A 10,681-nucleotide genomic window follows, 5' to 3' on the forward strand; every position below is an offset into this window, starting at 1 on the left:
TCTCTTGACCTCGTGATCCACCCGCCTCGGCCTCCCAAAGTGCTGGGATTACAGGCTTGAGCCACCGCGCCTGGCTGATCCCAGGTCTTGAAATTTTTTTTTCTTCTCTTTTTTTCTTTTTCTTGGTAAACTTTTATTTTAGGCTCGGGGTATATGTGCAGGTTTGTTATATAGGTAAACTTGTATCATGGGAGTTTGTTTTACAGACTATTTCATCACCCCCAGCTACTATGCCTAGTACTCAATTGAAATTCCTTTCTTTCTTTCTTTTTTCTTGAGGAAGGGTCTCACTCTGTGCCCCAGGCTGGCATGCAGTGGTGTGATCTCAGCTCACTGCAACCTCCGCATCCCAGGCTCCAGTGATCCTCCCACCTCAGCCTTCTGAGTGGCACACACCACTATGCCTGGCTAATTTTTCTATTTTTAGTAGAGATGAGGTTTCTCCATGTTGCCCGGGCTGGTCTTGAACTCCCAGGCTCAAGCAATCCCCCTGCCTTGGCCTCCCCAAGTGCTGGGATTACAGGCATGAGCCACCTTGCCCAGCCCCAATTTGGAATTTTTAACACAGTCTTCTGAGTAGTCTCACCAATTGATCATGTCGAAACTTTTGAAAGCTATTTGGTGTCCTGTGGACTGTCCCCTCCGACATTGTCTGCAGCACCAAATTTGGTCTGCAGACAGTCTGGGGCCATCTCATCAGCAGGCAGGTCTGTCCCAGGTCCTGACTCTGCCCAGGGAACTGGCAGTTCCTGAGAAGAGAGAGGTGTGCGATTCCCTGTCAACACCTCCTCAGTCCCTATCCCCCACAGCACTTAAGGTCTTTTTGGGGAGATACACCAAAACCCAAAAATAATTAAGATGGGACTTAGACTCTAGCCTGGAGAAGATTCTAATGTAGTTGGAGAACAACGCAAAGCAGCAAAAATAAGATTGCTTATGTGTTGGGTGTAGGTGTTTAATTATGTCAGCCTTTGGGCACTATTTGATCTCTGAATCCTGGGGCTTGGAAGGCCCTGGAGGAGCCTCCTCTAGGACATCGACCTGAAAAATCCCCTAGCTGGGGGTTGCCACTGTGAATTCCTCACTCCAGGATAGAGAAACCTGACATTGTCTGGGCCCCCACATTTGATCTGGCTTATTCAAAATCAGCTCTTGAGAGCCTGCTGTTTAAAGGAGAAAGCGCCCTTTGGCTCACTTGCGAGTAAGAAATACAGCCATTAGGAGAAACAGAAAGTCGGTGCCTGCCACAGGCACACTCCTGGGTCCACAGGAAACTCCACCAGGGAAGGCAATTATTACAGAAGAGAACACTGCTTGAAGTTGTGGACACTGTTGCCCACCCAGCTTCCATTCTCCCCTTCCTTCCTAACAGCATCCCGTTTTGTTTGCCTGTCCACATGTGCTTCAGGGAAAGGTGACCCATGCTCAGCCCCTTGCCTGCAGCTCCTGAGTGGGGGCTGTGGAAGCTGAATTTTCAGAGAGTGATCCCATTGCATTTGCCAACCTGTGCATGGCATTTCCTGGCCCAAGGTTTACTTTGGGAATGGGCTTGTAATGACATTCAGGCCATTGGAATATGAGGATAAATTTGGAGACTTCTGGGGAAGAAATGTGCTCCTGATCTTTAAGGAGAGAACTAATAAAAGGGCCTCAGTCTCCTCCAGAGTGGCAAGCAGATATGAGACCTGAAACTTCCAGAACCATGGAGGTATCAGGAAGGAGGCATTCTGACAAAAAGACAGCCCCAGGAGACGGTGTAATCAAGGACATCAGAGAGAAACAGCCAGGTTGCTGGATCATTCTGCTCCTGAAGCTTCCATGACATCTAATCACAGACTGCTATGGTTTGCAGAGGGGTGCGTCTCCGATCGCCGCTGGGGGCAAAAGCACAGTCCCAAAAGCAGATGTCCCATCTGGGTCCTGACCTTTCCCTGCCATTGCCCCAGGATCCCACTGATGTCCTGGTCCCAGTCCAGGGTCCCATTCAGAATCCAGCATGGCACTTGTCTCCTCCCATTTGGGGCAGTTCTCCATCTTTCCTTGTCTCTGTGACACTGGCTGGCTATTTTATAGGCCATTTCTCACTTTGGATTTGTGTGATGTTTTCTCAGTATTGGATTGAGGATAAGCATTTTTGGCACAAATGCCACAGAAGTGATGCCATGCCCCTCTCAGGACACTCTGTCAGGACAGGGGTCACGCTGTGTCTGATTACTGGTCATGGTAGCTTTGATCACTCCGTTAAAGTACTGTCTCCCTGAAGTTTCTCCACTGGAAAGTTCCTATTTTCCTTTGTAATTAATAAATATCCAGTGGGGGGGGATGCTTTATGAGTATGTAAATATCCTGCTTCTCATCAATTTTTGCCGACTAATTTTAGCATCGGCTGATGATTCTTGCCTGCAACAGTTATTACCATAGTTTTCAGCAAATGGTGATTTTCTTTGTACATCACCTTTTCTACATTTATTAATTGGAATTCTACTGTAAAAAAGAACTATTTCTCCCATGTATATTTATTCCATTATCTTTATATTTGTATGAACTCTTGGATATTTCTCTTATTCTATGGGTTATAATTCATCACTATTTTTGCTCAAATTGTACCATTTGGGATCTATACCAGATATTAGGATCTCCTTAGTTGGCTCCCATGCGCTCCTGTGTCCTTGGACATGCCCCATCCTTCTTTGATCCCTTCCTTCCCGTCTGGCACAAGATGCTCCAGGCTCATCTGGTACTCTCCCTGCACCGGTCATGGAATCAATTGTTTCTCTGAAAGCCCGGGCTTGTTTTGCTGGAGAACGGTATTGAGAAAGTGAGATCTGGGCACTGGTCAGATTTAACTCAGTCAAATGAAAGTGCAGAACTGTGCTGACAGGCAGGACAGTGTAGGAAGGAGGGGTCAGACTGCAGGGCCCAGGCGAGGGGCAGAGGGACAGACAGACTCTGAGAGGGAGGGCAGCTTGGCCGCCCAGTCCTTGGCTGGGAGCCCCTGTGGGGGGCAGAGCTTGCCTCTAGGGTGTACACCTGAAGGCTGCAGCTGGCAGGGAGAGGAAAACTTTTACTTTTTAAAAATCGTAGACATCTATTATTAATACTTTAAAAATTATAATAATAAAAGAGGAAAAGGTCTACTTCTCTGTGTTTTCTTTAACAATGCCTACAACTTTTGTTTCCTTTTCTCAAACTGAAGAACAATGCAGTGGATGCAGACGGGCCGTCAAACAACGCGGGCTCTAACTGCGCCACACGCACTGCGGCGGAGCTTTCTGCAGGGATCCAGCTGCACCGCAGATCCCAGTCACGGCGCCCTTGAGACTCAGGGCCGGCGGGGCTACAGAGACCATCTTAGGCTGGGGCTTTCAAACTCTCTCACTGCCACCCACAGCAAAGAAAAAGTCTATTTTGTACCATGACCTACCCGATGGGATTCTGTAGGGGCAGCCCCTCCAAGGATGGGGAATTCTCTCTGGTGTCAGGGGCGTGTGTTTCAGTCAGAAAAGCCCTGCCCTGGATAGTCCCAGGGATGAGGTGCAGCTGCCTGCCCACCTCAGCCTGCCTGCCCTTGCTGTCAGCCATTCACCTGAGACTCTAACCCCTTGTTTTATACCTGAGTCACCTAACAGGGTGTCTTCCAAGCACTGCACAGTGTCAGATTTTGACTACCATACAGACACACATTTAACTGAAAATTTTACAGCGCAGTATTCGCTCTTGTTATGTGTGACACATTCAATTTTCTATGCTATGCAGGTTCTTTCCTGCTGGTTTGCCAAACTCTTATTGTGTAAATGGGAAACTGAGGCCCTAAAAAGGGGAGTGAGCACCCAAATGCTGCCGCTCTTCAGGATTCATTTACTAAGGAACTGTCAAACAGTGCTACATTTGTATAGCTATGGAGAGAAACGGGTCTCAATAATAAGGGTAGACTTTTTTTTTTTTTAAGTGTCAAGAGCTGGATGAAATTAGCCTATGGGTCTTAAACCAGAGATTTCCTGCTCTTATTCAAAAGCCCCAAATTCCTTATTATGGAGACCTTAAGCTCTTTAAAATAAAATAAATGTTTTGTTCATAATCAGAGAAACAGACACGCACACAGTCGCCTCCTGGGCAGTATCTGGCAGGAATGGAGGTGTGCACGGGGTGGGCAGGGGAGGTGCTGAGGTAAGTGGGAATGTGACCTTTGGAAGGTTACCTTCCTGAGCTTCAGTTTCCTTCCCCGTAAAACAGGGTGGGACCTGCCTCCCTGAGTTGTAACAAGCTCTGAGAACCCTCTGGCACTGTCACCCTGTTAGGTGACTCAGGTATAAAACAAGGGGTTAGAGTCTCAGGTGAATGGCTGACAGCAAGGGCAGGCAGGCTGAGGTGGGCAGGCAGCTGCACCTCATCCCTGGGACTATCCAGGGCAGGGCTTTTCTGACTGAAACACACGCCCCTGACACCAGAGAGAATTCCCCATCCTTGGAGGGGCTGCCCCTAGAGAATCCCATCGGGTGAACCCAGGAACCCACAGGTTTTGCATTTTGAGTGCACGAGGTAGGCGTTGCAGGGACAGGATACACAGGACTCTAAACCACAGAGGCCCTGGTTCAAATCCTGCCTCTTCCAGGTACAAATTAGTTGACTTTGGGAAGTGAGTCAACTTTGCCCTGGGCTGCAGCTTCCTCACTGTCAAATGCATGGGAGAGGGTGTGTGAAGAGTTAAAATGTATTTTGATTTCACTGTACAGACTCCTCCAACATGATCTCACACTCTCCTTTTACAGTGTGAGCAGGCTGATGTCAGAGAGGCTATGATTCGCCCAGGGCTACCCTGTGGACAGGTGGCAGAGCCAGGAGCCAAGAGGTGGTCCACCTGCCTCCATGAACTCACGCTCCTTCCACTACCCCTTCTGCAGCCAAGTGAAAAGCAGGGAGCTGGCACTGTCCCAGCCCAGATTCCTCAGCAGGGAGGGCCTGGCCACCTGGGTTCAGCCTGAAACGCAGGAGTCTGTTAACCTAGGCCCAGAGGCCGGAGTGCGAGGCGATGAGTCATGCCAACCCGCTGCACCAGGAGACCCCCTCCTCCCAGCCCACGCCCAGCCGAGAGCTGGTTGCCGAGCAATAAGACATAACATATATAAATAGATGAGACTCCTGCTGTAACAGGGAGGCCGATTCTTGGGCTGCTGTCTTTTCCTTGCCTCTCCTCTGCACCATTCGGCCTTTCTCCCAGTGGCTCCTGGTATAGTTGGTTCGATCCTCAGCTAAGATCTCCCAGCCCTGCGTGCCAGGGGACTGCCTTCAACAGGACGACTTGGGTTGGATGTGGGCTGGGCATAGCTGTGCAGGGCAGGCCAGGGGCGTGGAAGGAGACAAGAGCCCACTGCCGGGCTGGACTTTTACCACCCGCTGGGGCTAGGCAAGCGCGGTGGAGCAGGCATGACTGCGGGACACTGAATCAGGAAGGACAGGCGGACCCAGCGCCTGCGACTGGACTGGCAGGAGGACGCCCAGTTCCCAGCAGGTGGGGCCTCTGTTGCCCTTCTCCCCATTTCCTCCGTAAGTGACGCCTCCAACCTGTTTATTCCACCTTGCGTCACCTGGTTACTCACCTTAGCTGCAGAATGCCTTGCCAGCTTGCTCCCTGGCTGGGCCTGCTGTCTGCACACTTGCCCTGCCCAGGTCTAAGACCGTGGGGCATGGTCACAGGTACTGTTTTAGGAGTCCTCTCACCACAGGCACTGAACTTGGGGCTGCACATACATCACCCCATTCATCCTCGGAAGACACTGTCATGTAGGTATCTTTTAGTGGCTGTACTGAGGCTTCATGCATCGATTTCAGGTGTACAATTTGAGGTGTTTGACAAAAGCATACAGTCTTGTAACCACAATCATGACGTTTACGACACAGAGCGTTCCCATCACACCAGGAAGTTCCTGCCTCTTTGCAGACCATCCTCCACTCTTGGCCCCTGGCTATAGGTTTTGCCTTTACTAGAATTTCATAGATATGAAATGTATGTGAGGTGTAATTCTTGTCTGGCTTCTTTCACTGAGCACAATGCTTCTGAAATTCGTTCATGTCATCAGTGCTAGCCAGTTGATGAACATTGAGGTTGTTTATAACTATTATGAATAAAGCAGGTAGAAACATATATGTACAGTTATTTGTGTGCACATGTTTTCATTTCTCCTGAGGAAATATCTAGCACTGGAATTGCTGTTTTATTAAGATGTTGTTGTAATTCCCATTTTATAGATAAACGATTGAAGCTCAGAGAGGTGAAGCAGCTTGTCTGTGATCACACAGCATGGCAGAAATTCAAAGCCATGTCTTAGCTCTATACCAGGTGGTCACTTGTACCAAAAAGGTAATGTTTGGAGTCAAAGATCCTTAACTGGTAGATAAAATTACCACATATGGGCTGAATTCCGCTGTGTTCAGGATTGTAGCTTGCAGAAGTAGACTGACACTGAGCCCAAGTAGCTGAGCACAGCACACAGAGAGGTCACTCTTTGAAGGCATTTCAGCAGGTGACTTCTGGGATCTTAAGCTGCAGGTCTGCAAGGTTTTTGTTAGTTTTGTGAAGGTGGTGTTGGCCAGGTTTCTCCACTGTAAAGTCGTGATTACTGCACTGTCATTACTAAATTGAGGGGAGACACATTGAGACCACGATCTGATTCATCGAGCTCTCACCCGCTGGTTTGAATATCCACCATGAATTCCGAACCCCACTCCTTTCCCATTTGCTAGTTTCATTCTTCTGTTTGGTAGAGATTTCCTTCTTTCTCGGTTATGTTTCTATCACTATGTCCTCAAGGATTTTATTCTATGGAATCTAATCCATTACTATCGTTATTTTAATGTTTGATGTGTTCCAACTTTGGCCAGAAACAGTGTCATTAAACTGACTTACGTGTCCTTTTAACATGCTCCTGTGATTCTCTGAGCACTTCCTTACTCTTGGGCATAAGACGTTCCAAGCTCTTGCTCTTCTTCTGTACCAGCCCTGATCCCTTTTAGTGGAGAATGGCATTTAGAAACCAAGATCAAGGTGTGAGATAAACTTCTGGGTACTGGGATGTCACAGCTTCTAGGCCACCTCAGGCTGCAGGTTTTTAAGGCAGCAGGTGAGGTGAAAGGCAGGGTCATGAGACTGGACTTGTAAGCTATGGACTCAGCAAAATCAGGCTGCTGGTGGCAGGGTGTCTATAATGAGTGCAGCAAGCTCACTCACGTGCTCATGGGGTGGTGGAACTGGGCAGTCAGTCCAACCAGACAGTGGTTTCCCCACTCAGAAACACCTTTGTAGGCCAGCTGTGGTGACTCACACCTGTAATCCCAGCACTTTGGGAGGCTGAGGAAGGCGGATCACCCAAGGTCAGGAATTTGAAACCAGCCTGGCCAACATGGCGAAACTCTGTCTCTACTAAAAATACAAAAATTAGTCAGGTGTGGTGGCATGCACCTGTAATCCCAGCTACTTGGGAGGCTGGGGGAGGAGAATCGCTTGAACCAGGAGGTGGAGGTTGCAGTGTGCCGAGATGGTACCACTGCACTCCAGCCTGGGCAACAGAGCGAGAATCTGCCTCAAAAAAAAAAAAAAAAACATCTTTGTAAATTTCACACATTTATAAATCTTTCAGCTGTTTTTGCCTTGCCGTAATTTACTTCCATGGCAGAGGACCTGGAAGGCTGGTCCTCCAGGATTATGGGAGGGTCAGGGACAGTGTGGGGGACATGTGGAGAAGGGTGGCCTCAGGGGCTCCACATGGTGGACTGCCCGGAGATGGGAAACTTCACAGATCCCTCCTGGCAGATGCTCTGCTGTCCTCAAGGCTGATCAGCTGGCTGGTTTGGGAGAAAGCCAATGACTAGAGGGGACTTCAGGAATCAGAGGTGGTGACTCACAGTGGGAGGCCACAGTCTCAGAGTCGGGTTCTCTGAAAAGAACCACGCCTTCTCATGGTGTTTGGCACCCTCCATTCTGAAGGGCCTGCTGGCTCTGGGGTCCACCGGGGCTGAGGCAGTCCTGGGCCTGTTGTGGGCGGTGGGTGGGGACAAGTGCCATCTATCTCCAGTGGCTTTCATGTGCCTCACCCTGCTGGCCTCCACCACAATCTTGAGAGCAGGATGCCTTTTGCTGTCTTCCAGATGCTGAGGCTGAGAAGGACAGGCACAGGTCTCTGCCAACTCTCCTGTTCTTCACAGTGCAACCTGGCCGGAGCTGCCGGTGTGGAAGGCCACAGGGAGCCTGCTCTCTGAAACTGAGCGGCCTTGGCAGTCTGGAGGGCCCAGGGGACAGTGGCATTGCTGCTTCTCAGAACAGGCTCTGTGCAGCTGAGCTTTGGCCAGGCTAGCCTATGACGAACCAATGCCAACTCTTGTGACTTGACGTGCAGGAAGCACTTGGGGAAGGATCTACATCACAGTGGGTCGAGGCGTATGCTGAGCCATGAGGATGAAGATAACTACCTCCTCACTAATTTCTGCAGTGTTGACCCCCTGGATGGCGCACTGAGAGGGCTTAGCATCCTCCAAACTGGCCCAGAGAGGGCCTCGGAGAGCTTGGATGAAGGAAACCTGTGGCGTCAAGTATGGCAAGGCTGATCTTGGAGGCAGATGCCCAGATGCTGGGAGGGGCAGCTGAAATTGGCAAGACAGGGAGTGGTGTCCTGGTGCATTAGGCAATGGCGTGGGGCTCTGGGATGGGCATTTGAGAGGTACCATGGAACAGAGTGAGGGTGAGCTTGTCAGGTAGCTCTGAGGTCCTCTCTGGCTGCTCCATTAGGTGTCCTTGGGATCTCGTAATAGCCGCCGGACCTTTCTCTGCCACTCTTTCCTTAAATGTCAACTGAAAATTATAGGAAGAGAATAAGAAAATATAAACAGGAGAAAGGGAAGAAACAGACAGTTATCTTCTTGCTGTCAAGACAAACACATTGGAAGTAAGGAGTGGGCCATCAGGCCATTAGGGGGATGCTACAGTGGTGGAGAACGTAAGTGGGCAAGCAGCCAACTTCTGAAAAATGGGTTATCTTTGATAGCAATTTCGTCTATTTTTTAAAAATTTTATCAGCAAATACTAATTTTTTTATTTTGAGAAAGAGTCTCACTCTGGTGCTCCAGCTGGAGTACAGAGGCAAAATCACAGCTCACTGCAACCTCTGCCTCCCTGGCCCAAGCTTTATTTTTCTTTATTTTTATTATTATTATTTTTTTTGTAGAGAGAGGGTTTCACTGTGTTGCCCAGGCTGAACTCTATGGCTCAAGCAATCTGCCTGCCTTGGCCTCCCAAAGTGCTGGAATTATAAGCATAAGCCCTGGCCCAGGCAATACATAATAATTGTACATATTAATGGGGTACATGTGATATTTTGATATATGCATACACTGTGCAATAACCAAATCAGGGTATTTAGGATATCTACTGCTTTGAACACTTATCATTTCTTCATGTTAGAAGCATTTCAATTCTTTTCTTCTAGCCATTTCAAAATATATAGTATAGTTAACTATAGTCACCCGACTGTGCCATTGAACACCAGAACTTATTCCTTCTATTTGATTGTATGTTTGAACCCATTAACCAACCTCTCTTTCTTCCCTCCTCCTCCTCCTCACCGCTCACCCTTCTCAGCCTCTCTCTACCTCCATGAGATCAAATGTTTTAGCTCCACATATGAGTGAGAACATGCAATATTCTTCCTTCTGTGCCTCGAGTATTTCACTTAACATAATGATCATCCATGTTGCTACAAATAACCAGATTTCATTCTTTTCAATGCCTGCATAGTATTCCATTATGTATATATACCGCATTTTCTTTACTTGTTCATCTGTTAATGAACACTTGGTTGATCCCATATGTTGGCTATTGTGAATAGTGTTGCAATAAACATGGGAATGCAGTTATCCCTTTGACATACTGATTTCCCTTATTTTGGATAAATACCCAGTAGTGAGATTGCAATAGTGAGACTGCAGGATCATATGGTAGTTCTATTTTGAGTCTTTTGAAAAATCTCCATACTGTTTTCCATAGAGGCTGTACTAATTTACATTCCTACCAACAATGTAGAAGAGTTTCCTTTTCCCCACGTCCTTGCCAGCATGTTATTTTTTGGCTTTTTAGCAGTAGCCGTTATAATGGGTAAGATGATATTTCATTGTATTTAAAACTTTTTTTAAATGAACTCGTTTTGATACTGAACTCACTGCGGTTTTAATATGTGTCTTCCAGATGATTAGTGATGTTGAACATTTATTTCTATACTGTTGATCATTTGTTTCTATGTCTTCTTATGAGAGTGTCTATTTATGTTTTTTGCCCACTTTTTAATGGAATTATTCAATTTTTTTTGCTACTGAATGATTTCAGTCCCTTGTATATTCTGGATATTAATCCCTTGTTGGATGAATAGTTTGTAAATATTGTATCCCATTCAACAGGTTACCTGTTCATTCTGTTGTTTCCTTTGCTGTGCAAAAGCTTTTTAGTTTTATTAAGTCCCATTTGTCTATTTTTGTTTTTGTTGCCTGTGCAATTTGGTGTTTTAAAAGCCTGTCTTCTACTATAAACACGTAGAATGCACTAACGCAGACAACTCATGTGATTGAAGGGCCTTTGGGTCCTTTTCCTAAATAGAAGCTCTCCCCCAACAGCAATCCATGATACTCCTTTGCATTGTAT

This window comes from Sapajus apella, unplaced genomic scaffold (genome assembly GCF_009761245.1).
Source record: "Sapajus apella isolate SASKATOON/1434 unplaced genomic scaffold, GSC_monkey_1.0 scaffold140, whole genome shotgun sequence".
In the NCBI taxonomy this organism is placed as follows: domain Eukaryota; kingdom Metazoa; phylum Chordata; class Mammalia; order Primates; family Cebidae; genus Sapajus; species Sapajus apella.